This window comes from Calonectris borealis, chromosome 7 (assembly GCF_964195595.1).
Source record: "Calonectris borealis chromosome 7, bCalBor7.hap1.2, whole genome shotgun sequence".
In the NCBI taxonomy this organism is placed as follows: Eukaryota; Metazoa; Chordata; class Aves; order Procellariiformes; family Procellariidae; genus Calonectris; species Calonectris borealis.
Window position 1 is genome coordinate 11,925,380 of NC_134318.1, and position 25,956 is coordinate 11,951,335.

The following is a 25,956-nucleotide window of genomic DNA, read 5'->3' on the forward strand; positions in this document are numbered from 1 at the left end:
AGAATAAATCATGGTCAGGAGTTAAGCTGGGTAATTCTTGACCTGTTAAGGCAATTCATTTAGCCTGTTAAAAAAATCCTTCTGCAAACTCTCTTGACCAATCTTTGGTTCCTAAGTGAAGAGAAGTATACCTTGAAATTATGCATGGGCTTAAAGAGCTTTTAAAAGCATCTGTTTTTTAAGCCCTTTCATCCTGCATATCTGCTGCCCACTTTATCCATCTGTTTTGCAACAGGATACCTGCCATTTGTTTCCGTCATGAGAGGCTGTTGAAGCAGCACTGTGCTGCTGATAACTAGACTCCAGTCTATTAACCTCTTTGATTAAATGAATCCAAAAGGAACTAGAGACACTCTTGATATATGCATGCATTTGATCATAGAGTTGGATAATGCTTTTGATATCTGTTTGATCACATATGAGTTCTTTACGCACTCTTAAAAAGTAAAAGCAGCAGCAGCTAACTCAAAGAAGCAGCCCATAATGGCTCAGACTTAATGAGATCTTATTTTCTTATATAATGAAATCATCCCACTGTAATATCAGTCCTTTTATTTCCCCAAGAGAACTTGGGAAGATTTTAATATAGGCGGTTGTTCCCCATTGCCGTGAAACACAGTTATTTACAAAGCATATACCTCTCTTGATGAAGTGAATTTTTTTTTTTGTATATGGATGGGATGAAACATGCTTCTGCATGTCTTAGAAAGGGGTGAGTGTGTGTGTGTGTGTAGGAGGCTGCCTCAGTCATGTTAAATTTATATTAAGTAGCACTTCAAGAAATGACTGGAAAGTAGAGCTGTTGTTGATGTAAAAGGTCACAGACATTAATAGCCTGCAGAACAATTCCAGGGTACAGAATTATTCACAGCTGCCAAAATACAAAGGAAAAGAATGAAAAAAGAATGAGGGAAACCAAAAGGTTTGAAACAATGGTATCTCTCTGTTGTTATTGCTGTTATACTTTGGGGTTTTTTTAAAACACTCATCTTGGAGGGGAACCAGGGGGTTAATTTTGAGCTGTTCTCTGCTTTCATCTTTTAAATGGCAACAGGAAATATGTGTTTTTTGACTCTGCTTTTATTGCATTTTGTGTCCTGTTCATGTAGAATTTTTTGTGGAAATATGAACTACAGTAAATATTGATGAAATGTATGCTCTTCTGACTGAGAATATTCTCTGCTGATGCCTTTTAAAGGGAGTCCAGTCTGTTTTTTCAAAGGCTCTAGACCAAGACAGAACAGGTGAAGGGTCAGAAAAGGGAAAGGCCTGAAGGGGAGAGGAGGAAAGTTAGAAGGAAGGGAGGATATTGAAGGTTCAGAGAAGAATATGGACTATTCTTCTGGATGGAAAATATTCTGTTGCTTAAAGAAAATCAAATTCCTCTCTTTTTAAGGCTGGTCGTGTACTAGCTTGTGGCAGAGGCACAGAAGGGAAATGCTTAGCTCTTGAAAGCCATTACAAAAATGAAACGAAAAGCATCAGCAATATCAAATGGTAAGATTGTGTCTGTGCTGGTCTACCTCCCTCCCTCTCACCAAGACACACCCCCCCTCTCATTTTCCTCGCAATCCCTTGCAGGCAGCTAGGGGCTCCAAGCAGGGGACAGAGAATAAGAAAAATGTCCGTATTTATAATAATTGGTAGCTGATATGATTTGAGGTAGCCAATGATAAGAAAAATCCTCATCTGTACACACTAGCGTTTATTATGCCAAGAAAGTCACAGATCAATTATTTTCATCTCTGCTGCTGACAGATCAGGTGTAAACTTACAGCAAGTGAGGAATTGGGCAGATTAGAAGCTAGGTCTATTATTCTGATTATAAATCACCAAGTCTTTGATTTGTTGAGTAGAATAAGAACAGACATTTTCTCTTTTTTCTTCCTGACTGAAAAACAGAATTACTGTTTTATTTTTAGCCACCCTTTCCTTTCCCACCAACATTCCCCTCCCCTTCAATACAGATCAATAGTTCTGTCCTTTCCAACAGATATATTCCACCAGTCTGCATGCTCTCAGCCTGTAAAAGCAGAAAGCCCTGGTCCTTATCTGCATCCTCGCAATCTGACAACTATAGTCCTTACCTGTTTCTATCTGTGTTTCATCCATTGTTCCTCCTACAAAGAAATCTTCGCAAGGATGGCTCAGGAGACTGCCAATGGTCCGTAACATCTTTCCCTCCTGAATTTGCTTCCAACAGCGATTATTGTCTTGCGTCGTTCTGGGGAAGTAAGTTCTCTTCGTGTTCCTGGGCAGATAAGTGTCTAAAGAATAGGATTCATTGCATTCATTTAGCCTTAGTCTCACCAAGGAAGCAAATAACGGAAGTGATAAGCCTGGAAATGTAGTGATGGTGGTCTTGGGAATGTAATGAATGTGGTCTTGGCCAGCAAGGGCTGAAGGGCAGTAGGTGTTGTGATGCCACTGCCATTTCTATCTGTTTTCTGGAAATACAAAAAAGAGTCAGTCTGCTGGTCTGTCAGTCTAGTGTGAAGTTCACTTCAAAAACGGAAAGATATTTTATTTGAAGCAATGATTTTCTTAAGTGAATGAAATGGCAAGAGATGTTTGAGTCCAAGAAAGATATGCAGAGATGACAAATTCAATATTTTCCATTTTAGCCATACTTCTGGCAGGAAGAGGGAACATGTCATGGTCTTCACTTGGGCAAAAGACACATAGTCCTGCTTCCCCATCTGACATCTCTCCAAGGAGTGCTTAGAACAGGCACATGTGCAGAAGAAATCCAGGCTGGTGTGACAGTTAGTCACAGGAGAGCCGGTCATGCAAAAGTACAAGAAAACGGATGGTAGTTACTTGAGGTACTGGGGACAGCTGTAGTGTAATATGTAGAATTGGAGCTGATATTAGCTGCCTAATGCTTTGAGATATGTATGGGCCAAGTGCCACTTCCAGGAGGTATTTGAGGTTGGATAAAATTCAGTAGCTAGTGGAAAATTATTGTATTTTCACTTGTAATTTTTTTTTGTCTACCCCATACAATGGAGCTGCAGTGTTTGAGCTGTCTGTGAATTGGCAGAGAGTTTGGTGTGTTGTTAATAATCTCAGCAGATATGGAAGCATGAACTAGCCTCTAATGAGTATAACAGGGTCTCTCCAGATTTGGGCAGAGACTGAATGATCTAGTGTATGGATTCTTAATCAAGAACTTTTCCTGGGGACTTGTAATCAGATGCCTATAAAAACAAAACCAAACAACCTCCCTAAGCTAAAACAGCTAAAATAAACATTACTGCTAAGGACATAAAGAAAATGGAATAGTTTGTAATAGTTTAGTCAGTGAGTCTCTAACCTATGCTTTTCACGAGGAGATGTTCCTGCCATAAATATATGCCTAGCGGTATACATTAATGGCCCTAGCGGTATACATTAATTTATCCAAACTGTTGACATGCCACACAGAATCAAATGACTGTCACCCTGAATGAAAAAGGAAAGGAGGTGGAAATCCAACCCAGCAAATCCTTTTTCTTTTAAGGGAGAGAAAGAAAGAATCTGTATTTCTGTTATGTGACTGCTACTGGCGGACAACTCACCCATCCTGCCCTTTCCTTTCCTCTGGTCACTGGTAAACAAAACAGCCAGGGAATCTGAGACAGGCTTGATCGGGAATTAGATCACATGTAAATGTTGGCAGTGGAGGCTTTTATGATAACAGAGGAACACTATCTATGAAAAGCAAAGGAGCTGTCTTTATTTTGCAGAGATGCCATTACATGTGCTCACTTTATTTTGTATATCAGTTCACACCTTGCAAGGTAATGAGATCAGCACACCATCTTCTACAAATGCCAGATATTGTGAGGAAAGAAAGAAGCAAGCTAATGCCTTTCTGTGACTATATATTTTTGTCAGGAAAATGCTGGAGTAAAGCGCTAGGGCCAGATGATTTGTCTAATTCTGAACAGCTAGATAAAGCTTGGGTTTGAAAACTGAGATAAACAAGATTGGTATTTTATTCCTTTTGACAGCCTTGGGGGACATGAAAAGTATGGAGAGGGAAAGGAGAATGGAGATGGAGACAGGGATTTTTTTTCCTGTATACCTGTTGAAGAAGGTTGGAGAATTTGTTACTCAACTTAGCTCCTATTAAAGTGGCTGCTGTTTGTTTGAGCATTGATGTTTCAGAAGACTGTTTCTTCCTTGAATGATGTTGGTACCTATGGCGAAACTGATCTCCTGACACTAACACTGTTTGTCTTTGCCAGCTGATCCTTCCAGAAATAAGGCTGAAAAAGTACATTTGCTCATGTCTGTGGCCATAGCCCTAGTTGTAGGGGGGTGGGTGTGTGTGTGTGTATGGGACATGCAGAAGTGGTGATGGCAATCTCAGATAAAGATGGTTATCATCTAAGGAGCTGAGGAATATTCAGGGATGGTAGTCAGCCCTAACGTTTAACTTATGTGAATTAGGACAAGGAGAGTTCAACAAATCCTTGAAGATCTGTTCTCTGCATCAAGCCTCCACTGAGCTTCATGTGGGGTATGTGGATAAAGATACCTAGGATCAAGCGATAAATACCATCACTGAGCGGTAGAGATTTCACCACTGCTGGCAATTAAATCTTGGCTGATTATTTATGCAAAAAAGTTATATAAATGTTACCCATAATTCAACTGTCTCTAAAAGTGTTCTAAAAACATCCTATAAAATGAAGAAAAACTAAGCCACTTCTGCGAACTTTGTTATTGCTGCCTCTGTTGTGTATCTGTTTTTTGAAGTAACTGAGAGCTGGTTCCAGGGGAAAGATCCTGTGGCAAATAGGCTGAGGTATATCTGCACAAATGTCAGTGATCCAAGTGCTGGACTTGGTGTTATGTGAAGTGAATGTAAGCACAGACATAGCAGAGCGCAGCAGACATTTCTTGGGGGGGCAGGAACCTCGTGCATTTAAAATGGTTCTGCTTTAGCTATCGCACAAGCAATTTTTAACTTTTTACTTCATATTTCTCTGTCATCATGTCAGAAATAATCTCATAACAGTCCTGGTGTCACCACTCCGAGCTCCAGACTCAGCAGTCCCAAAATTCTGATGTGCTGTTTGCCTGAGCTCAGAGACAATGGATAAAGAAGCCCTGAGGATGTGTAGGCACCACTCACCAGGAGCGATGGGGATTGCAGGTGCTTTTCCTGCAGCAGGATTTCCTCCTTAGCATTTAAACAAGGGCAAGCAAACTGGTGAGATTCAAATGTACAGTTCAGCTGGGCTGCAAACTTTCCTTGCAATGTTAGTATTTGAATTGCTCAGTCCAACAAGCAAAGTCAGATTCCTTAAAAAAATCTTTAAGAAATTTCTGGTGATTCACCTCACTGGTCTCTCTCTTTGTCCTCAAATCTGTGGAGGTTTGCAACAGCTGATTTAGTTCTTGAAAATACTTTTCAGCATTTAAGTGCCGTAGGCTGTGCTTGAAATGGCCTTGGCTCATGCTGCAGATTCACTTCACTTGCAGGGAGAGTCCCTTCTGCTGTAACTGGGCATAGCTGCGCTTATTCCTTGGAAGGCATCGGTCATCCTCTACAAGACGGATGTCACATGCTGCATGCCCACTGCTTTAATGTGCTCCCATACATCTATATCTGAACAGCAACAGAAATACTACAGCTGACCTTTTCAAGCTAGAGTCCCATGAAGTTCACAGAAAGAAGGACCTGTATGTGACAGGAAAGGCTGTTACTTACTTTTGCATGCGTTATTGCATCCTGTCTTTCCTTGTTTTGCAGAAACCACGAGTGTTAACAAAATTTGGAAAAGGCAGAGTCTGACGGATTACATCCACCCATCTTGAGTCCTGCTGCTGCCCATCCTGTTCCACTCTTTTCTTTCCTGCTTTAGATTGTAATGCAAGTCTTTTGTGATAGTGCTTTTGAAAGACATAAGGAGGGACAAGTCTTAGGTAATGGTTTTTATGTTTAAGTTTCATTGAAGTTTCAGCTTGCTTGATTTTGAAATTCATGTTAAAGACAATCTGATAAGAGACAAAGGCATCCATTGCTTACTGTCAGTATTTCATACTACTTCAAATTATTGCAGGACAGGGTTTGAAACCCAGCTGACATCTTCCTGAAGTGTTGACACTGTTTGATAGTTCTTCACCTCTGTGAGATCAATAGAGGGGGAATAGTAATTGTATGTTTTTCTTTTTCCTCTGGCACGTTGATACAGACTTTCTGGTTTTGGAACCACGTAGTGCAGCGGGCTGAGCCACTGGAAGATGTGGTACAAGTATTTTGAAAGCAACAGCTCTCCGTAAGAGAGGTTTTGAGAAATAACCTCATTTGGAAATAGCTCCGTCTATAACATACCATCTGAGGCATTGTAGGGTTTGCATGATATGAAGGGCATTTTGGTTTGGATGACAGCCTCCTTTTGCAGCTACAATACCCTGGCTCATTTTCAGGAGCTGCATAGCCAAAGGGCTCTGAGAGACTGACCCAGTCAATGGCTATCCCATTCATGCTCTTTTCCTTGTGCACAAACCTGTGTGGCCTCACTCATCCCTTAGCCTGGCAGAGCCAGGAGCCAAAACACAGGTGCTTCAGGACGTCCTTCTCTGCCGTGCAGAAGGCAGGGTTGGCAGATGTGAAATATCTTTTTGAGATTGTCTTTCTGTGCAGGCGCTCTCTGAGATGGGTGACCTCAGGGAGACCCTGAAGACAGTAAAAGGCAGAAAATCTTTCAGCTGGTGCCATTTAATAATGAAAACACGTTTCAGCTCCTCGTTTGCAGCCACGTGGATGGGCTGCCTTTTTCACTTGAAAAAAAAATTGTCCAGAAAAGGAGAATTAACTTGATTTTGAAAGAAGAGTTTTGCCACATCAGCTGTTACAAACTGACAGCACTATAGAGCTATTTACAGATGTGTAGTCCCAGACCAGGACCCTCAATAAAAGCTGATGAAGTAGATTTATTACATGGATTTAAGTTACCTTACGTAAATACATTGTTCCTCTGGGAAGTCTGGCTCTTTTTTTCTGTTCTCTAGCAGTTCATCCAAGCAATACTTTAACACCTGAATTATCTCCCCAGAGCAATGGAAATGGGGAAGGAAGGGAGTGTCCTTGATGCTCACATTGGCACTAGATGGGAAGTGACTCTCTGATAAACTAAGGTGAAGAAAATTTCTTTGGAGTGCTCTTGTCAGTAGCATTTACAGACCCTCTTTGGCTCTACCTCTTTCCACATGAAGATACTAAACTGCTGACACACGCTAGTTACGAACACCTCACAACCTTCCCTGAGGTACATTTTGGGAATAGAAGTAGTGAGAAGTTTCACTGATTTCCCCCTCTTTTTTCCCCTTCCATCTCTGGCAGGGATGAGAGTAAGCCCATCTTCCTTACTTTCAGTACTTTAGTTTGATCACTAGACAGTGTCCAGCTGATTTAGCTGCTGAAATATGCCTTGTTAAAAATCTGGATCCCTCCTGTTCTTGAAATGGGGCATATTGGACTCTCTTTGCTCCTTTCACAGAGGTCCGTCCTTCCTTATTGACAGAGCTGGGGAAAGTCGTGCCGCTGGCAGCAGTACACGTCTGTTGGCGTGGACCATGACTGTGTAGGCGTCCCTCCTGTTCTGCCACCAAGATGCTGCATGTCCGCATGAAGATAAGATGCTTCTGCTGAAACTGCTGGTCAGCATGCAATGAGTGCCTCCTGCATTCGACACAGCGTATGTGTAAAGGCCACAGGATTTGCAGGTTGTGCATTTTGCATGTAAGGTTTTGCCCAGAGGTATAGATATAATGTCAATTCTTTCAGGAAGAGAGTTCTGTGACTGGGAAAGTGGTAAAATGATTATCTTAAATGTCTAAACATTGGGCAAGTTACTAATAATGAGATACATTTGATACAGTGGCCCACAGCATTGTCACATCCAAGGCTTGCTGTGAGTATTATAGTTCTTCCAATATATCAGTGCAGAATATCATATTTTTCTTCTGTTTAAGTGTGTGGATATAGAGAATAAAGAACTTTTGGCAATCCACTGTTTTCAACTAAAGGAATGCCATGCTATTTAGCAAAGAGCTACAGCAAACCGCTTACCCCACCACTGAAACCTAGATAATGCATTTCTCAGCAGAGGAGCGTATCTTAGTAAACTAAATCTTTCATGTGACACAGAAGCAACATTGATTAAGAAATGAGGATGTTTTATAGCCATGTCTGTTTACACAGGTCAGAGGGTCTTTGTTCAATATGGCTAATGAAGTTGATTCTTGGAAATTTAGAGGCAACATGAAAAGTATGCTTGGAGGAAATGTGATGACGAGTAACAATAATTGGGAAATTGTGCTGCACATCACACCTTTCCTTTGGTTACTAAGTGATTGGTTTTGCACAAAATGTTCACAGTGTTTACCTGAAGTGTGTGTGCAAACAAAGGCCCAGTCCTTTGGAAGCTCGCTGGAAGGGCAATTTGGATGTTTTGTTGTTGCTAAAACCCTCCTGACTGAGTTTATGATAGTATGTACCAGCAATTCAGAAAGATACCTTCTGCCAGAAAGAAACATTTGCACTTGGAGCACAAGGGAAAAATCAGTGAAAAACATGATAAAATTTGAATTGTAGAAAGACTATCACAGAAAGATTTATTTTGTTCATTCAAATCAAAGTTTTGTACTTGGTTTTGTGTATAGTTCTGTTCATATTTCAGGTATCTTAAATTCTCTTTTTTAAAAATATGTATGTATGCATACAATGGAGGTTTACCTACTTGCAACAGAATAACTATATGAGTAAACAGTTATGTGTGGTTGCCCTAGTACATCCTGTGAGAAAGATGATAGGGCAGACCCCTGGGTGAGCATGTGTAATGCTTTTCGATAAATGACCTGAATTTGTGGGTAGCCAACAATAAAAACTGGCAGATTTACATTCCTTTGAGCACTCAAGAAGTCACCAGGGAATATGTCCAGCTTAAAGCATTTCAAAATTCATGAGCCAGACCCAAAATCATTGTGGAGCTTGTGTAAAGTAGTGGTCAGAAAAAAAGTTGTGATCCTTTGCTTTCTGATACTTTAAGTTGTATATAGCCACATTTTCTCTTTTTTTGTTTTTCCGCAGGAGCTGACCACTTGCAGTTTGTCATAAGGCTCACGTCTTGCATTACACCCTATTCCAGCACCAGAGGATTTAAAAACATGAGTGCTCATGGTGAAACTCATGAAAAAGTATCACTATTTGGTCCTCTCCAAAAATTTGGGGAAGAGGTTATCTGCTGTTTTGAAGAAATAAACTCTAGAGTCAACCCCTAGTTTTAGCATGTGGCTTATTCTAATCAGTGAGACATTCATGCTTTTCACCTTTGCCTAAAGCTTGACATATAATCTTCAGCTCCCTTCTGACTACCAGCCAGTGGCAGGAGACATGACTGGAGCATTTGACCTAGACAAGTGCAAATCTTTCTGTACTAATCTTATCATTAATCTTTTCAGCCAAAATTTCCCAGAAGATCTAAGTCTATAACCATCCTGACTGTAAGAATGAGATGGATTTCAGTTGTGCCCCGGTTTGCACTACATGAGCTGACTTTATGCAGTAATAAAGGAGACAGGAACAAAGGCAAAAGCCCTCCTGGAAATCTTGTGGGCTGCCACCCTGCCTTTGGTGGCAGGTTAGTGAAAAGCTTTACTGTAACTGGTGTGATACTGCTCTGGGGCTGTTCCAGGAGCCTGCACATTTCAAAGCTATTTTGGTGTTACATTCCCTACTCCACGCCGGTCCCTGCGCGACAGCTTCTTGCGGTCACTTGCTGATCTCTCTTCTAGCATTTACCTTCCTCGGTGCGGGAGCACGCCGGCCTGCCTTGGTGTTTCCCACACGCATTACCACAAACACACACTTGAGGGCCACAGATCTTAAGTTTAGCAGCTCCTGCCTTTATCAGATTTATTCACTTGGAGAGGGAGTGGGATTGCTCTGTGTCCCTCTGTAGCATTAATTTTCAAACACAAGGCAGACTGATCAATAACCTATTCTGCTGGCAGTTTTACTTAGTTTATTCCTGTTTCAGGTATCAGTTTCCTCAGCAATTTTATCACCTGTAAGTTTGATGTTATCTATTCAGTCTGGCATGATCGTACGCCTGTCCCTGACAGTGTGGCACACTAGATTCTCCATGTGGCCCTGAGCCACAGCGTAGCTTGGCGTGGGAGGTAAGGTTAAATAATTCTGATTTGCATGCAATTGGCCATCCCTGAACCAAGCAATCATCTGTGATCCATCTCAAAGGGTTCAAAAAATACAGCTATTTCCATTTACCTGTACAGCTGCAATTAAGGTAAGGAGCTGCAGAGTGCAAAACAAGCAGTAGGGAAGCAGCCTACACACTGTGTGGCACTGCACTATAGGCAAGGAGGTGCAGGAGAAAGATCTGCTTTCCTAAAACCCAGTCATTGAGTCATTTGTACTTAACATGGAAACCAAGCACTGATGCTTCAAGCGACAGTACGTGCTGTGGAGACAAGAAGCTCAGGTCTGCTTTCTACATGCTGCATTGTGGTACGTTACTCATTTGCTGGAAGAACTGCAAGGTCAGATTTTGAGGCACTCATTCAGAAAAGCTACATAAAAAGTGTCTCGCTAGTAACAACACAGGTTTGTTTTTTGTTTTATCACAAAAAGGAATATTGTCAAAGGAAAACCACCTGAAATTAATGAAGGTAAGACCTTAGGGTCATGAGTTTAGCAATTTTCCTGAGTTAGACCGAACTCAGCAAAAGTTGCTAAAGCCAAACAGACCAAGAAGAGTTCCTTTGCAACCATCTAAAACATGGGCTGTGCCTGGCAGAGGAACTGCATGTAAATCTGCCTTACCAGCTCTGACCAGGGATGCTGTCTGTCCCTAGTGCTAGGTCTGCCATCTAATACTGTTTTAAACCACATACTGTAATATAATGTTGTGCTGTTAAGAAGCAGCAGATAGACAATGAAAGAAAAAAAATGACTGCGATTGCCTGTTAGAACAATCACATTTTTGTGGCAAATATTTTCTGTATTTCTGTTTCTCTCTTGTTTTTCAGAGTATTTATGTACAAGGAAGAGGATCTCTGTTTCCAGAGAGATCATCTGTTCCTGCTGCTTATTCCCTGTTTAATGTCATGATCTTGGTTGCTGTGGAAATGATTAAGCTGTCATCAACAGGATTCAGATGGGGAATAAGCTCTGGGAGAAGATGATACAACATTCCTTCTTTTATGCAAATATGTGCAGTTAAGAATGGCAAACAAACAAACAAGCAAAATATAGAGGCAAACACCCTTCCCCCTCCCAAATCACTATTCAGACTGAGCAGACTGTTTTAAAATAAGTACATTTTTTCCAGGGGGTGTCTAGAAAATGTCACCCACTGTTGTGGAAGTGAACATATCCTTGTCCCTTTGGTTTGAAAGGATACAAATTCCAAAGTAGAGGCCAAACTCCCTTTTGTCCTGTGCTTTGAGCAGGTCGTGGCAGGTGCAATATGTTGCAAAAGTAAGAGTAGCACATTTTTTATGACTGCAAATGGATATGCAACATGCAGAGCACCAGAGAGCAATGTCCTCTGCCCTTAAGTAGCTGCCCGGGGTTGTGTAAGCACAGCAATTCACAGTGGGAGGAGTAATGCTCCCAGACATTAGATGAGGTTATGTTGACTCAGGAAAATGAAATGCCTCCCAGAAGTACCTTTGGATTTAATTAATATGTGTTTAGAGTTGATGGCAATTCTCCAAAGAGGACTTGTGCTAACCACCAGCTGATTGCATCTGGAATTTCATGGGGTATCTTTCAGTATTTGGTGAATATACATGGGAAGTGGGTCATCTAGGTTGTATATTTGTAGTTGTAATTAGAAAGACAAACTGTATGGGAAGAGAAAGTCAACACTGATCTTGATAATTAGTTTAATACTGCTATGCACATCTGTTGTTTTTTGAAGTCTGCAATGCTGCTGTCTCAGTGGTGGGTGTAAATGCCTTACAGTAAGTCAAATCCAGTTACTATAACTTTCTAGAGTCTTGGCAGCACTAATGTCTCTAACACAGTCTATATTCAGGAAATGGGGAAAATGCCCAAGTGGAAACAAATTAGGGTTCTTTTCTTATTAGAGAACTCTCCTAAAAATGTGGGGGTTTTGCAGGATCTCCTGGTACTGTTGATCTGAAGCTCTGAGTAGTCTGCTCTTTACCTGCAGCTAAAATTATAGACACAGCATAATGAGCAGTTGATATGTGACTAAGCTGCACTCTTTTGCAGACATTGATAGGATGTTATAAGGCATCGGAAAAGATTAAGGATGATAACAGGAAAATCTTTCTGGAACTTTTTCCATTACTACTGATGCTTCATGGAACATATTGAAAGAATTTCCATTCAAAAAAAAAGTGCTGCTTTTTTCTTCTTTCTGATGACAGCTTCTCAGAGAGGGCACAGCCTGGGCCATGTTTCGAATTGGGGAGTTCATGATCTTTGGATGATGCTGTAAACTGGCACAGAGCATTAATTTTGTATGTCATTTTTGTTACCTCGTTTCTGATGTCATTTGGTGCCATTATGGGGATGGTCACAGGTTTTAAATAGCCACCTACATCTTACTTTGTTGCCCCACTGAACACTTTTTTCAGATATCTCCACAGCAACTTCTTTAAGTGCCAGAATGTTGTATCGCATAGTAGAAATAAGCACATGCACAAAGAAGAGCAGATGAAACTAAACATCAGGCTAGATTATTCCTTGCATTTCTAAACAATAGCACACAACATTGTAATATCTAAATTACTGCCTCTCTCCAGAGTTAAAGGGGACAAATTGTTTCAGTGTGTTGTAGAATATTGTAACTTGTCCATTACCCCTCCTCATACATATTCACATGCAAACATGTACAAGAGCAGTGAAAGATAGATGAACGCAAATATACAGACTCAGGAGGGATCTCAATCTCCTGACTCAGTACAGCACCTTGGTTTCTGGTGTCAACTCCTGAGTATTTTTCTCAGCAAAGCTCCTCTGTACAGCCATGTAGAGGTGACGTCTTGCTCATGTGTATGAATATGCAGTTCATATACACACAATACACACAAACATGATATTAGCTAGTTACCAGGCATCGCTGACTGCAGACATAAGAAATACATTCTCATTCAATAGCAAGATAAAGCAAACTTTCCTCTTCTTTGCTTTTGACAGAGTCTGAAAGTAGATTTAATCTTAGATTTAGTCAAAAGTGCAAGGCACTATCTGCCTTCTTGTTATACACTATACAATCTCTTCTCTTGCAAGTTTTATAGCTATATAATTCCACTGACTTCAGGGGAATTCTTTCTTATTTACGGCAAGCATAAGAGAGGCAGCAAGGTCATTCTCAGTGATATCTGGAAAAGCCAAAAAAGTATGAGGTGGGCTTCTCCTCAGGAACTAGTAATGTTTTTCCATTAGAAATATCACAGGGATTTCTTACACCACCTCATTGTTCTCATTGCCTTTTAAATGCCACACTGCAGTTCTTGGTTTAGCAATGAAACATACTTCCTCTGACATGCTGGAGAGCAAAGAGTTATCACTGGCATGAAATTACAGTTAACAAGGAGAAGCTTGGTCTGTTGGCAAGGCTACAAAGTGCCTTATGTTTTAATGACAATGGCTGTCAAACACTGCACAGATATGCCTCAGAATGAATATATTAGTAGTTAGCACAAGAGATCCTTGTCCATGACTAGGAGATGCGGTTACAGAAATAATGCAAATATTGACAGCAATTAATCGTGGGGATCTCAACGCAGTTTCCCTTTTCCCTTGTATCCTTTTTTCTGGAGGATTTTTTTTCACAATGTAATTTCTTAAAAAGATCAGTGGCTTCCATGATAAGTTTTTGGACTTGAAAATTTTATCTTCATCGTCCTTTCATCCAGTCTTTTAGACCTTGGGGGTATCATGACTGCCTTATGTAATACATGCTTCATGTGCTTTAGAAACTTTTTAGTGGATGAATTCAGAAGCATAAGTTCACAAATTGGAAGGGAGAGGTCACAACTATGTTGTCATCCAAGAGACTGAAGGACACGTAGGTCAGTTTTGATGAAGTAACTTAGGCAAAGTGGGGTGCTTTGGGGGGCTGTAGACCTCTCATGTTCTCCTCCTACAGAGAGGATCCTGGCTAATGCAGGACCGAGTTTGCTACAAGTAAGAGAAAAGCTCTGCTGCCACCCCCTTCCATGGACAGTCTATGGCCATTCCTCATTTAATCATCTGTCAGCACCCTGCCAAATGGCAAGGGGAAGTATTGTTTTTCACCTGTGAGAGAGTTGTGCCTCAACAAATGCTCATCTTATCTCAGAGGCTGCATGTTCCGAAGGAGAAAAAAAATTAGCAATGTCAAATCCTCTGCATCTACTTCTGACTAAGTCCTCAGGTCTGCATATGTATCTTTCTGGTCAGCTGACAGATTCTCAGTGCCTCAGCGTCCCTGTTCAGAGCAATGAGCATGCTTCACATGGCAGGATTACCCAAAACCAGTAAGTCTGGTACCTCTGCTGCCTGCTTTTTGCATCATAGGGGAGGCTTGATGGATTGCCTTTAATTCATACAGTAAACACATCCCATAAAAATCAGTCTTCTGAATCTAATGTTTTCCTAGTAGATTGCTTTCCTCACATCTCAACATATTTACCTCCTAGTAAAGAGTTTAACCCTCCTTGGAGACTCCCTGATACTTGGCATCTTCTTAGCATGATTAGAAACACAGCCCTTACAGGGAGAATCTACTCTACTGAAGCTGTTTTGTCAGATGTTATTCATGCCCTGAAATTGGAGGCTTGATCAGGTTTCCGGTTCTGAGATTCAGGTTGAAGAGAGGAAGGACTTAACCGTTTTCGTTTTCTGCAGTCTTGTATTTCTGTGCATTCTCTTCTGCTTGGGTTCCCGTTACCTTGCACCAGAGGTAGAGCCTGGCAGCAAATGCGCATGAGATAGGTCATGTACCAACTCTGGTAGAGCCCTGTGGGCAAGAAGCTGGCAGAGCTCCACTGTTTCTCTCTTTTTCTCGCTCTTCCCCTCCCTTGCAAGAAAAATACCCATTGGAATCCATGTCTGGCAGAGAGTTGGTGTTACCTCTGGACTAGCAAGACATAGGGCAAGGGAGATGAATTGCTAAAATACAGCCTGAAGGCAGATAGGGGCTTTGACAAGCTGTAAAATTGTTCAACATCTTGGTTGGGGCTGAGAGACCTTTAGCAACACAGCACTGGGGACTGACAGAACTCAGCAAATGCTGCTGTGTGTTACCCTGTTTTTAACATTCTTGCCAGGTAAGGAAAGAAATGTTTTGAGTGAAGGACTGGGAATCTTAGTAGTATATAAGGCAAGTAGAGACATCTAAGAGCACAGTCCTCCTTCCTGAAGCACTCAGAGATCAGCAATCATCCTCCAGAATTGTTGGGCAGGTCCTACTACTCCGGACTTTGAAAGTGTTCTTTTTTGTTTGTTTGTTTGTTCATTTTTTCATTTGAAGAGAATCTTAAAAAACATAATATTTATTGTTCTGTCTCTATCTCCATTTTAAGCAACAGCAGAGATGGGTCAATTACATCAATCCCCCTCAAAGTGTGGAGCTTACAAGATAGGTAAAGAATTATCCAAGGATTTTTTAATCAGAACAAAGTAAATTCCCTCCCTTCAATTTCTTCATTGAAGCAACTTTTTTTCTTTCCTGTGTGACTCAGGTTTACTCTGTGCTGATGTACTATTTATCTGAATCTCATCTCCATGGGGTTTCCTTGCTGTTCTGTAAGTATAAGTATGTCCTGTAAGGGAAAATTTATCCTGAAATTTGATATTTTGAAGACTGAATCATCAAACCATAGCTTCCATGTGTTCAGTGTAGCATCCTAGCCCCATCAGTGTTATGAATGCTTCATTCCAGGCAAAGCTCAAACAGAAAATAAATTATTCAGACTGAAAGTCAAAGAAGAGTAAGTTTCAAGAGTTGCCAGAATTTGATTACTTGTTGATGCCTTTATAGAGGCAGTGTTCTGGGCACAGAGTTTTTATGCAAATAGTCTCTCCTTCAGAGTGCTGGAGGCTTTAATAACCCACCTTCTTCCAGGTGAAAATCAATACATTTGGTTTCTGTTTTTCTGGTTTCTGTGGGCAGTAAGGAAAAGTAAATAGAAAGACTGATACAAAAGAGAAATGAGAGAAAAACCACAAAGGACCTCAGCACAAGGGAAATTTATGAATTTTAAAATGAAGCTCCAGATGTGTGTTTGTTGACCGAGTGAGTAGCGAATATCTCAAGAAAGCCAGAAATTCATTGATTATGTGCAGATCCAGAAAGCCCTCTGAAGTTAAAAAGGAAAAACAAAAAAAAAAAGATTAAAACATACCCTTCCCTTACAATCTTTTTCCTGGCTATTTCCACCTGTGTTTTGTATGCTTCATTTTAGGCTTACTTTCCACAACTGAAAATGCTGAAATGAAAATCAAGAGATTGCTTAGCAAACACCTTGCACCGGGTTCAGCTAAGGTCAGTGGATTTGGTGGTGTTCTGATCTGTTTTGTTGTCAACATCTGAATCTGATGCTGAATTTTTTGGCTGTTCATAATCTATAAAAATCTGCTGCATGAGCTGTGTGAAGGGGGGTGTATGGGTATGCAGGCTGGCAAATATATACATCATTTTTATTCTGCTAAGCGGATATTCATGTGGCTGCAATGAAACAACTGATAACCAACTCCCAGCTGATTCCACACTCCTACCCCCCAGGTGCCTGCAGGATGCAGTGGGATTCTGGAGTCCAACGGAAAAATTGTGGTGGCTTCTCTCATTTCATCTCATTGACGTTGCTACTTTCAAAGTTTCATCAGGCACCAGAGAGATCCCTGAGAGCAAAGCAGAGAAACTCCAGAGATCCTTAAAGAAATCATTCAGATCTGTATGCTGTGCCCAAGTTAATTCTGCATTTGGCTTCCCTGTCTGAATCCCCTATGCACGCTCATAGTTTCCTCTGGTGCATTCACCTTCAAATGACTGTCTTGATGCAAGTAAGAGAACCATATATAACCTGTCAAGTAATCTAATAGAGCAGAACATGAGCATTGTCTGTGGCATGTTTAGCTTTAACAGCCTGTGCTGAGCCTTTGTATGTTAATACACAGATAATGTTGTCAGTTAAGTTCTGTGCATTTCCTGTGTGAAGTCAACATTGAGATTAGGTGGTACTACAAAGCCTCAAAAACCAGGCTGAGATTTTTGTAAGAGGACTTATGCATCTATCTCATATTGAATTTTAGTTGGCTACAGGGACCTAAGTTCCTTAACAATCTCAGTCCTAAAGGATTACCCTTCCTCTTATTTGTTTTTTTACTCCAGGCAGAACGGATACAGGCCTCTGACAAAGAAATAGCTGTTTTTAATTTTAAGCAAATCAAACCCTAAGATATGAATAAGCCTATTTGTTGCGGATGAGTGATTTAGATCGCTTAAAGAATCACTGTCAAAGGTATTAGAAAAGTGGTTTTAATATGACAGTGCAAAAGTGCGACTTAACGAAGTTCGATGGCAAGGGTAACTCTATTAATTACTGCATAGAAGAAACATACAAAGGAAAATTAAGTTACTCTCAGGTTGGAATCATTCGCAGAGAGACCGGGGACGCAAAAGGGTAAGGAGGACCCTCCCGTTGAGTCACGAGGTTCAGAGTGGACCCCCTTGCTTTCTAAACTCCTTCTCATAGAGGAGTCTAGGTGCGGCTAGGTCCAAACGTAGTCTCAGACTTGGTCAACAGTTTATGTCTAAGGGATTATATATGCAAAATTCACATAATGTTTCATTAGCATCAATTCAGCATGCAATCAAAGTTACCAAGACAACATCAAAGTTACCATACTACAAGGTTATGCGCGATATCGGTCACTTACCAAAGATCTGCCCTGGGTAAAAGGTCTCTCTGCCTCGAGGAGCAACCTTGAGAGGTGTCCCAGCTCCAGGGGAGATCACCGCCATGCAGCCATGCTGCCTGGCAGGGAGAGCTCAAAGAAGGCTCACCTAGGCTGTCATATTTGTGGGATACAGTGGTTGGCTCGTGGTCAAATTACATGTGATGGAAAAGGTGTGCATGAGACTCCTTGTACCCACAACTTTCTTTGTTCCTTGATAAATGAGTCTTGGAAAAGCCACCCGTTATTCATGTGTTAATTGCAAGATCGATGTTCCAAGCTCATACGCACTCTGTTCCTTTGTGGGTTTTCAGAGAACAGATTGAAACTACAGGAGTTCATGGCCTGCTACAGCTCAGGCCTTTACCTCCTCCGGAGCCTGTACCAAACCACCGCCAGCCTGGTTAAGGGATCAAGTGCATCCATCACGCTATTTTGGAAGAGTTTGAAAAATTATACAGAAATGCTGTTAGGATAAATTCCTTATGTACTGGAGAGAAGCTGTTATGTTTTGTGCTATTTTAATGACTTTTCCTTTTAATGACTGAAAATTGCCTACATGTATCTTTTTATTTTAAATAATTTCTAGGATTCAGATTGGTTAATGTACCATTAAAGGAATTTATTTGCCCAGAAATCAGTAAATGTACTTTTTATTTCTTTGGAGTCATTTGGGCAAGTGCTTGATTTAAATAGATTGTTTACCTAGATACTGATCTTTATAGGTGTGGGGAAAACTTTTATCAGCTTTGGTACCTTATTGCTAACAAGATGATTCTGAATGTCAGAGCAGTTTTCCAGTTGTTTACCTTTCACTATTGTTAAGTCTAATTCCTTTTCTTAGGTACTTGTTTGCTAAATAATGTAGATGGTAAATATCACCTTTACAGTAAGCCTAAATATATGGTATATTGAAATCTGCTTCACACATTTTGATTTGTGAATGACTGCAAAAAATGCTAAAAAGTGCTCTCCCCTGAGTCACATACACTGGTGTCCTTCTGGAAAGTGACCTGGGGGCTTTCCATTACAATTCAGTTATTTTCAGTCATAGTCAAGACCTCAGTTATGATTTATCCCAGTTAATGGGTACATTAAGGATGCATCAATGGAAGGAAGCAGGCAAACTATGGTAAATTCAGGATTACATGTGCCCATTCAACTGAACCTGAGGTTTAGCTGGTTGTAAATGAAAGCAGCTCTTCCAACACTGCACACGGTGATGAAGACATTTTTCTCTAGAAGCAGACTTCTACATATTTTCAACTCTGCTTGATGTATGAGCAGGGATAAGTCACAGGTATCTCTCTAGGACCCCGTTTATGCATGCAAAACCTGAGATAATAATGCTGTCCTACTCCAGAAGGCAATAAAAAAAAAAAAAAAAACAACCAACCAACGAAACCAAAGCCTTATAATAAGCAGATATTAGTTATTATTCATTGATTTACCGTTCCTCCTTCCCAATTTTTGATTGGACATTTTATCATACACACATATATTAATTTAAAGTTATCTGTCTGCTCATTTCTTTGCAAAAATCTTTGTAAGAATAAGCATCATATTATTATAGATGCTGATTAGTGGCATAATATCTTATAATGAATAGTTTTGTCCTTTTGACCTTCTGACTCAAGGCTTTGGGTGGCTACAGTTGGGAAAGTGAAAAGGAAACTAGATTCCACTGTTTTAATGTGACTGCTAAAATATACAGCTAGAGATTAAGGGTAAAGCTTTAATTTTCTTCAGGGATACAGAAATCAGGTAGGAAGAATGAAAAGGTACTTTTCAGCTTTAAATGTACTTTTTTTGTTCTGATGTGTCATTTGACATATGTCAAAATAATGTAACTGCAGTGGAATTTAAAATCTGGGAGCCACTGCATGGTTTGGTACAGCAATAATAGTTTCCTTTTCAAGTTCTTATGGATAATTGTCATGAGTGACAACCGTAACTTTTAGCTGCGCTACCAATTGCCAGAAAAGCTATATCATGATCATCATTTGGAATGTTGTTGGATTGGTGAGGTTCCATTCAAAACAATACAGTGTAATTACCATTTTGCCCAGTGGGTATGCAGGACAGCAAAATGCTGAATGAAATGCTGAAGAGAAAAAGGGTTTTCTGAACTCACCTTCTGATTAACAGAAAGATGGCTTAGAACAAGACTGCAACAAACCACAGGCTCCTGGATCAAGCCCAGTGCTGAACAAAATAAAATCTCAGTTGAAACCAGAGATGCAGTTCTCAACTGTATGCTGATCATTGCCCTTTAAAACCAGATCCACCAAAAAAGTCCTTAGATGGAGCTGCTCATGCTTGGGACTGAGAACTGGTTGCATCTGAGTGCTGTGGGGGTCTGAGGTTAGCATGAGATCTATAGCTCCTCACTGCTGAGCTCTGAGGAAGGCTTTGCATTGTACCAACCATGCCCAGAAAAGCATTGGCTAAAGAAGTGTTCCCAAAACAATTTCTCAAGAGGCCTAAAAGTCAGGACCTATCAAATATGGGGAAAGAGAAATTTGGGGCAACATGCTTAAGGCCTTTAACAGCCCACAAAGTAGATACAGATAAAGGAACAGACTTGAATTAACAATGCTTTAAGAAATTAATTGGAATACAGGGTTAAGAGAGGCAATAAACACATTGTTTCCCAGGTGGACTGAGTAAACAGGTGAAGTGATCTGTAAAACAGAAAGTGGAGAGGGGAAAAACTCACTACACTTCAGGATTCTTCTTAATCAATGGAGATTCATTATAGCTGGCTTCAAACAAGACTGAGTTTACACAAGTAATTTTTTTTACTCTGTTCCTGAGGAGGTCTGCAATTAGGGCCTAGGGCAATATATTGGGTTTATTAGTGTGTTTTTAAGAAAGATGTCTTCTGCCACACTGCATGATTGGCTACAAGCACAAATACTAAAGTAGCATTGAGGAGAGTGTAGCATTAATGCAACAGGTGCAATCAATATTCTGCCATTTTATTTAAGTTGTTTATGAACCTGGTGATACAATTTGGGCTGGCTCTTCTAGATGAAATGCGGGGGTGGAAGGGAAACAGCTGCCATTTAGGTGATTGGGGAGGAGATAAAAGGCCAGTAGACCTCCTTCCTCAGACCTGCTGCTGGGAGGTGGCTGTGAAGGGGTAAGTACAGTTTTGAGAGGCTTTTTGGAGGTTTTTTGGTTGGTTGGTTTGTTTCTTTTTTTTAAACAACGTCTAAGCAAAAGACCAGGGATATTTACCAAGTATAAAGTATCATTAGAAGGGGGCTGAGTGTCTAGGGCCTGTCTTCTTTTCCTCTGAAGGAAACACTGTCTGCTTAAACAATAAGAGGGGCAAAATGCTAATGCTAAGTGCTGCTGGGCTGGCTCGCTAGAGTGTAAGAAGGGAGTCTGTATGCTTTCAAGAAGGGTCTGGGAGCCTCTGTTTTGCTTTCTTACTGTGAAGATGCAGAATAGTTTTCTGTCTGTGTTTCTTCTCTGTGCTAAGAAGTTGTGGTCCCTCTCTCCTCTTACATGGTAGCTATTCTTTTCTCAGTGGAGTTATTCCTAACAGCAGTGCAACTACAGAGCAGAGACTATGCCAGGCCTCTCAGCCACAAACCACTGCCATTTCCAGAGCTACTGGGATGAGGGGAAAATAGATATGGCAGTAGTTGTGGTCCTGTGAGCCATCTTTTGTTTGGTTTCTTAGAACACTTTGCTTATGTTTGAAAACATATTTGGGCAGACTTGTGTGGGGAGCGGGGGCTGCTTCAACAGGTGGAAAATACAGCCTGTTTTGAGCTCTGCATCACAGCCTCCTTGTGCAGACTGGGACTGGTGTTCTTCAAGTGCCTCCCCTAATAGCTGCTTCTGATGTAGGCAAGGACAGCTGTAGACCTAGATGCTAGCACACTAACTGCCTATATCATATTAGAGTCGCTTTTCTGCATGAAGATTTGGGAGATATATCATGGAAGATAATAGGAGAGTTTAAGAAGCAAGATATAAGGAAATTGGCATTTCCTCTAATAGAAATACAATTCTTCAGATTAAAGTGGAGAACTACAGATTGTCACTAATTTATTATCCACAGAGAGAAAAACAAGCTCCTAAATGGTGTATAGTGCAGTACTTGGCTTGCTAAGCATTTTCAGTAATGACTCATTTGTAATATTCTCCCAGTGTAAGAAGGGGAGGGAAGGATGATGTTCTTAACTAAAGATTGTCGATTGTTTCCTGCATTGGCAACTGAATCGTAACTTATAATTTGCAGATGAAGTACTTGAATTACTCTGACAGCTTTGTGATAAAAGGGAAAAATGTAATGCTTTTGTGAAAATAACCTTGAAGGTAAATGAAAACTTACATCTGTCCAGGTGTAGGTCTATTAAATGTTCCCTTGGTACACATCACAATAGAAACATTTGAGCAGGCAGTGTAGCAAAAATTGAAAGAAATATCAGGTCTCTGAAGTCACTGTATCACCTCACTACTTGTAGGACTATTTTTGTGTCATGAAGTTTGATTTTCTTTTTTTAGTTGCTCTCCTGGTAGAGAAGCTGTTGTCTTGTACTGGGGTCAGGTGGAGAAAATAGAATGAACAGCTTCAGAAACATGGAGGGTTTTGTGTGTGAGCGTATGAAAATTTAACAGAAGCAAGGACTTTAGCAGTGGGAGAGGGAGAAACAAGAACCTAATAATGTGAAACTCAATTGGAGGTGGAGTTTTGGATGTGGACCCTTTCTGTGACTCTGAGAGTGATGATATTTATATTGGTGTAGTGCCTAACAGCCCTTAGGCAACTACTGTGTGAAATAGTCTAACCCAGGCAGGTAATAGCTGAATCTAATGATGTTAGATTAGGAAACTTGGAGCCTGAAGGCAGAGATGGAAAAATCATTGCAAGTTTCTGGCTCAGCCCTGGGAAGGTGCTCTGTCCCTAATGCAGAAGGCAGGACACTTGCACAGTAATTCTCCCATCATGAGAACTGAGCTGCAGGGAAAATCTGGAGGGGTGCCTGGTTTGAAACAAGAGACTACACTGTGTTTAAGGACAGAGCCCTGTGAACCAGAAAGGTTATCCGTGTCTCAAGGTCTGAGAGCCTGTGTCAGCAGCCTGAGGGCTCCCAGAGCTGTGTGGGCAATCATGGGGCCTTCAAGGACAGAAGTATGGGGGGAGGCAGAGCTGCTTTCCTGTTCTCTGAACATTGAGGAGAATTGCTGCCAGATCAATATTGATTGTGGGTTTGTTCAGAGAAAAGGGATGGTGAATTATCAGTTTGATGCACCATCCTGGTCCTTTTTTAGCTGTTTCTTTTAGGTGATGTGGATGAGAATTAAAGAAGGCAAGAGGACAGGAAAGGGTCACTGAAAGAGCAGGTGCAGTCTGTTATGTTTTATCCCACAGCAGTGTCTCCAGGTAGAACATTATCTGTGTTACTATATTTGTTATTTCTACTAAGTTAAGCTTTCAAAAGTCTATGGACAGATGCATAGGGGCAAACATTTGGGAAGGTGAAAGCATTCTGAAAAAGAGCATGGGACACAGTGTGTGTTCTTGGGAGTGGGAATACTTTTTCTAACTGCTGTTTTTCTCCTCATTAAAAAAACAGCCCACCTCCTTTCCTGTGACTCTCCAATATGTGTGTTTTAAGGTTGCTACCAAGCCAACACAAGTTGAAGTCAGATCCACCTTTCTGGAATGAGGCTAGGTAATGCAATTGAAGCAATACAACGAAACATTTTAAATGTTGGTAGTTAGGTAATGGCATAAATCACTACAAAGTTTAAAAGTAGTAGAAATTATGACTGTCACGCAAAGGTATCACTTTAAGGTTGGATAATGGTGAAGTGAATGACTTGTGTGAGTGGTGGTAACAATACAAAAATAGTCATGATTCCATGGCAGAATCACGAGACATTTCCTTATATTTTTACTAGAAATATCAATGCATCTTCTATGCAACTAAAATGAATAGAGGGAATTACTAAACAAAACTGATAATACATATAGATCAGAAGATTTGAGATGCTCTCAAGTCCATGTGTCTTCTCCCACAGACAGTGGAGTGGTCTTACTGCACAGAACTACTAATACATATGAAAATTTCTTTTTGTTTTGCTTCTGCAAAGATCTTGAGGAATTAAAAGTGAAAATATTCTTCGTCACTGGTTCCTCAGTTCTGTGCAAATACTGCTAAGCATACCAGGTGGCCTTCGGCAGAGCTTAAACCACAGGCTTGTCACTACTTTTGACTGCATACTGGTTTCTGTTACCTAAATTAATGCTTCTGTTCCTAATTGGCTACAAATGGTCTATCTTGCTTCCCTGTAAAACCAAATATTATGACCAATGTCAGATTTTAGCAGCTTTCTGTGTTTTTTGGTGTTGCAGCTGCTGATGTGTCTAATGTGTGTGAAAGGCTTTAGAAATGTAATTTACGTTACAAGTTATAAGTCCTTTGTTCTCCTGTACCTAGTTCACGTAAAATGTCAATGGGTCTGCTGCTGCTGTCAGAGAAGGCACTTAATTATGTCAAGAGGTGTATGTAGGTGACCAAGGCCCTGTGATTTTAAATTTCCCACAGATTTAAGTTACCTGAAAGCATATAATGGGAAGTGGCATCTCTCAAGATAAAGATGAGATGTTGCCAACCTGCAAGGAAAGAATCGGGCAGTATAGAAATGGGACTTGCACGTGTTTTTGCTGTGTGATCCAATGACGTTTTGTGAGGATGTTCAGAAGGCTTCTTTAACAATATTACAAGAAAGGATTTAATCTTCAGGATGTTGTAAAGTGATAAAGTTTTGTTTCCTTTCTTTGAGAATTGTCTTGTGCTATTAAACTATGTGATACCTTTTTATTATTATTAGTGGAGGATGCTGATGCTTCACAAAAACCTAAGGAAGAACATTTTCTTTCTTTGAAGCATTTCTCTTACTGTAGAGGACATGAAAGCAATTCTGAGTTATTTCATTTGTATTTGAAGGTTCACTTTTTACCTTCTCTCTGGTATTTGAAATAGAATGACACAGCTAGAACTGTGTCTTGTTTGAAAGGTTAAATATGGCTTTTTGGTTAACAATTAATTGTTCATTCTGGTGGCGAATGAAATGGGTTGGGTACTGTTGGTGAAATAATGCCTTGCTAGAAAAAAATTGTGCTACAATTTATCAAGGACCTTGAATCTATCGGTTCAGGGACAGGAAAAGATATATAATTGCATGTTTATAAAATTATAAAACAAAGGGATATTTTTTTAGTTTATGGTTCAAATGGGAACTGTTACCTCACAATATTAAGTATTTTAATACTAAAAACTGGAGTCTGGGCTTTTTGTTTAGAGGTGATTTATTTGCAACTAGCCATTAACTGAAAAATGGGAGGGTTTAAGAACTTCATCTAGAATCTGTGCTGCAGAGAGGGTGGGTGATGGTGAGATGCTTGCTGAAATGGGACATGGCTTCAGTCCTAGCATATACTCTTCTCCTTTGTTGTAAAGCATCTCCAAAAAACTATGCAAACATTTTGTTGATCAGGCCCTACTTTTCTATCAAATTCTGTATTACTGCAGAGATGATGTTAAGCATCCATTTGACAAAAGTCAGGAAAGTAGTTTCCAGGATAATTTTATCTTGAGTCCTGTATTATAAATGGAAATGACTGGAAGTCAGGTGGTTCTTCGTAGGATAAGCTGGCCCATTCAGAGCTTTTGAAGCAGCTTTAAGGGCTCAGGATGGCTTGTTCAGAGCTTAAATGTTGCTCTGTGCCTATATATTTCTATAAGTGGACATGACCTTAATACTGGAAGATGTGGTCCAAGTAACAGAGATGAATGTTAGCAGTAAAAGTTCATTTTGTCAGTATTCAATTCAGTATTATCAATATCTTGTTGATAATATTTCACTGATAATAAATTCCCTAATAAGAACAATGGTGAGATTTAGTATGTCCCAGCAGCCAACGCTCTGTGGCTATCATTAAAGTGGCCTTGTCAATAATAATGCTAGGAAATGTTTAGAAGAAAAATGCAGTG

The 25,956-nt window shown here is 40.4% G+C and overlaps 1 long non-coding RNA gene across 1 annotated transcript; it reads left to right on the plus strand.

Annotated features, from left to right (window-relative positions):
- The first annotated feature begins 6,230 nt into the window (after positions 1-6,230).
- Positions 6,231-19,550, plus strand: LOC142084131 (uncharacterized). The gene is made up of 8 exons (XR_012674260.1): positions 6,231-6,272; positions 7,009-7,134; positions 7,497-7,694; positions 9,089-9,638; positions 11,047-15,621; positions 15,721-15,784; positions 16,444-16,523; positions 16,764-19,550. It is a non-coding gene; the product is annotated as an uncharacterized LOC142084131 (long non-coding RNA).
- Positions 19,551-25,956: the final 6,406 nt, after the last annotated feature.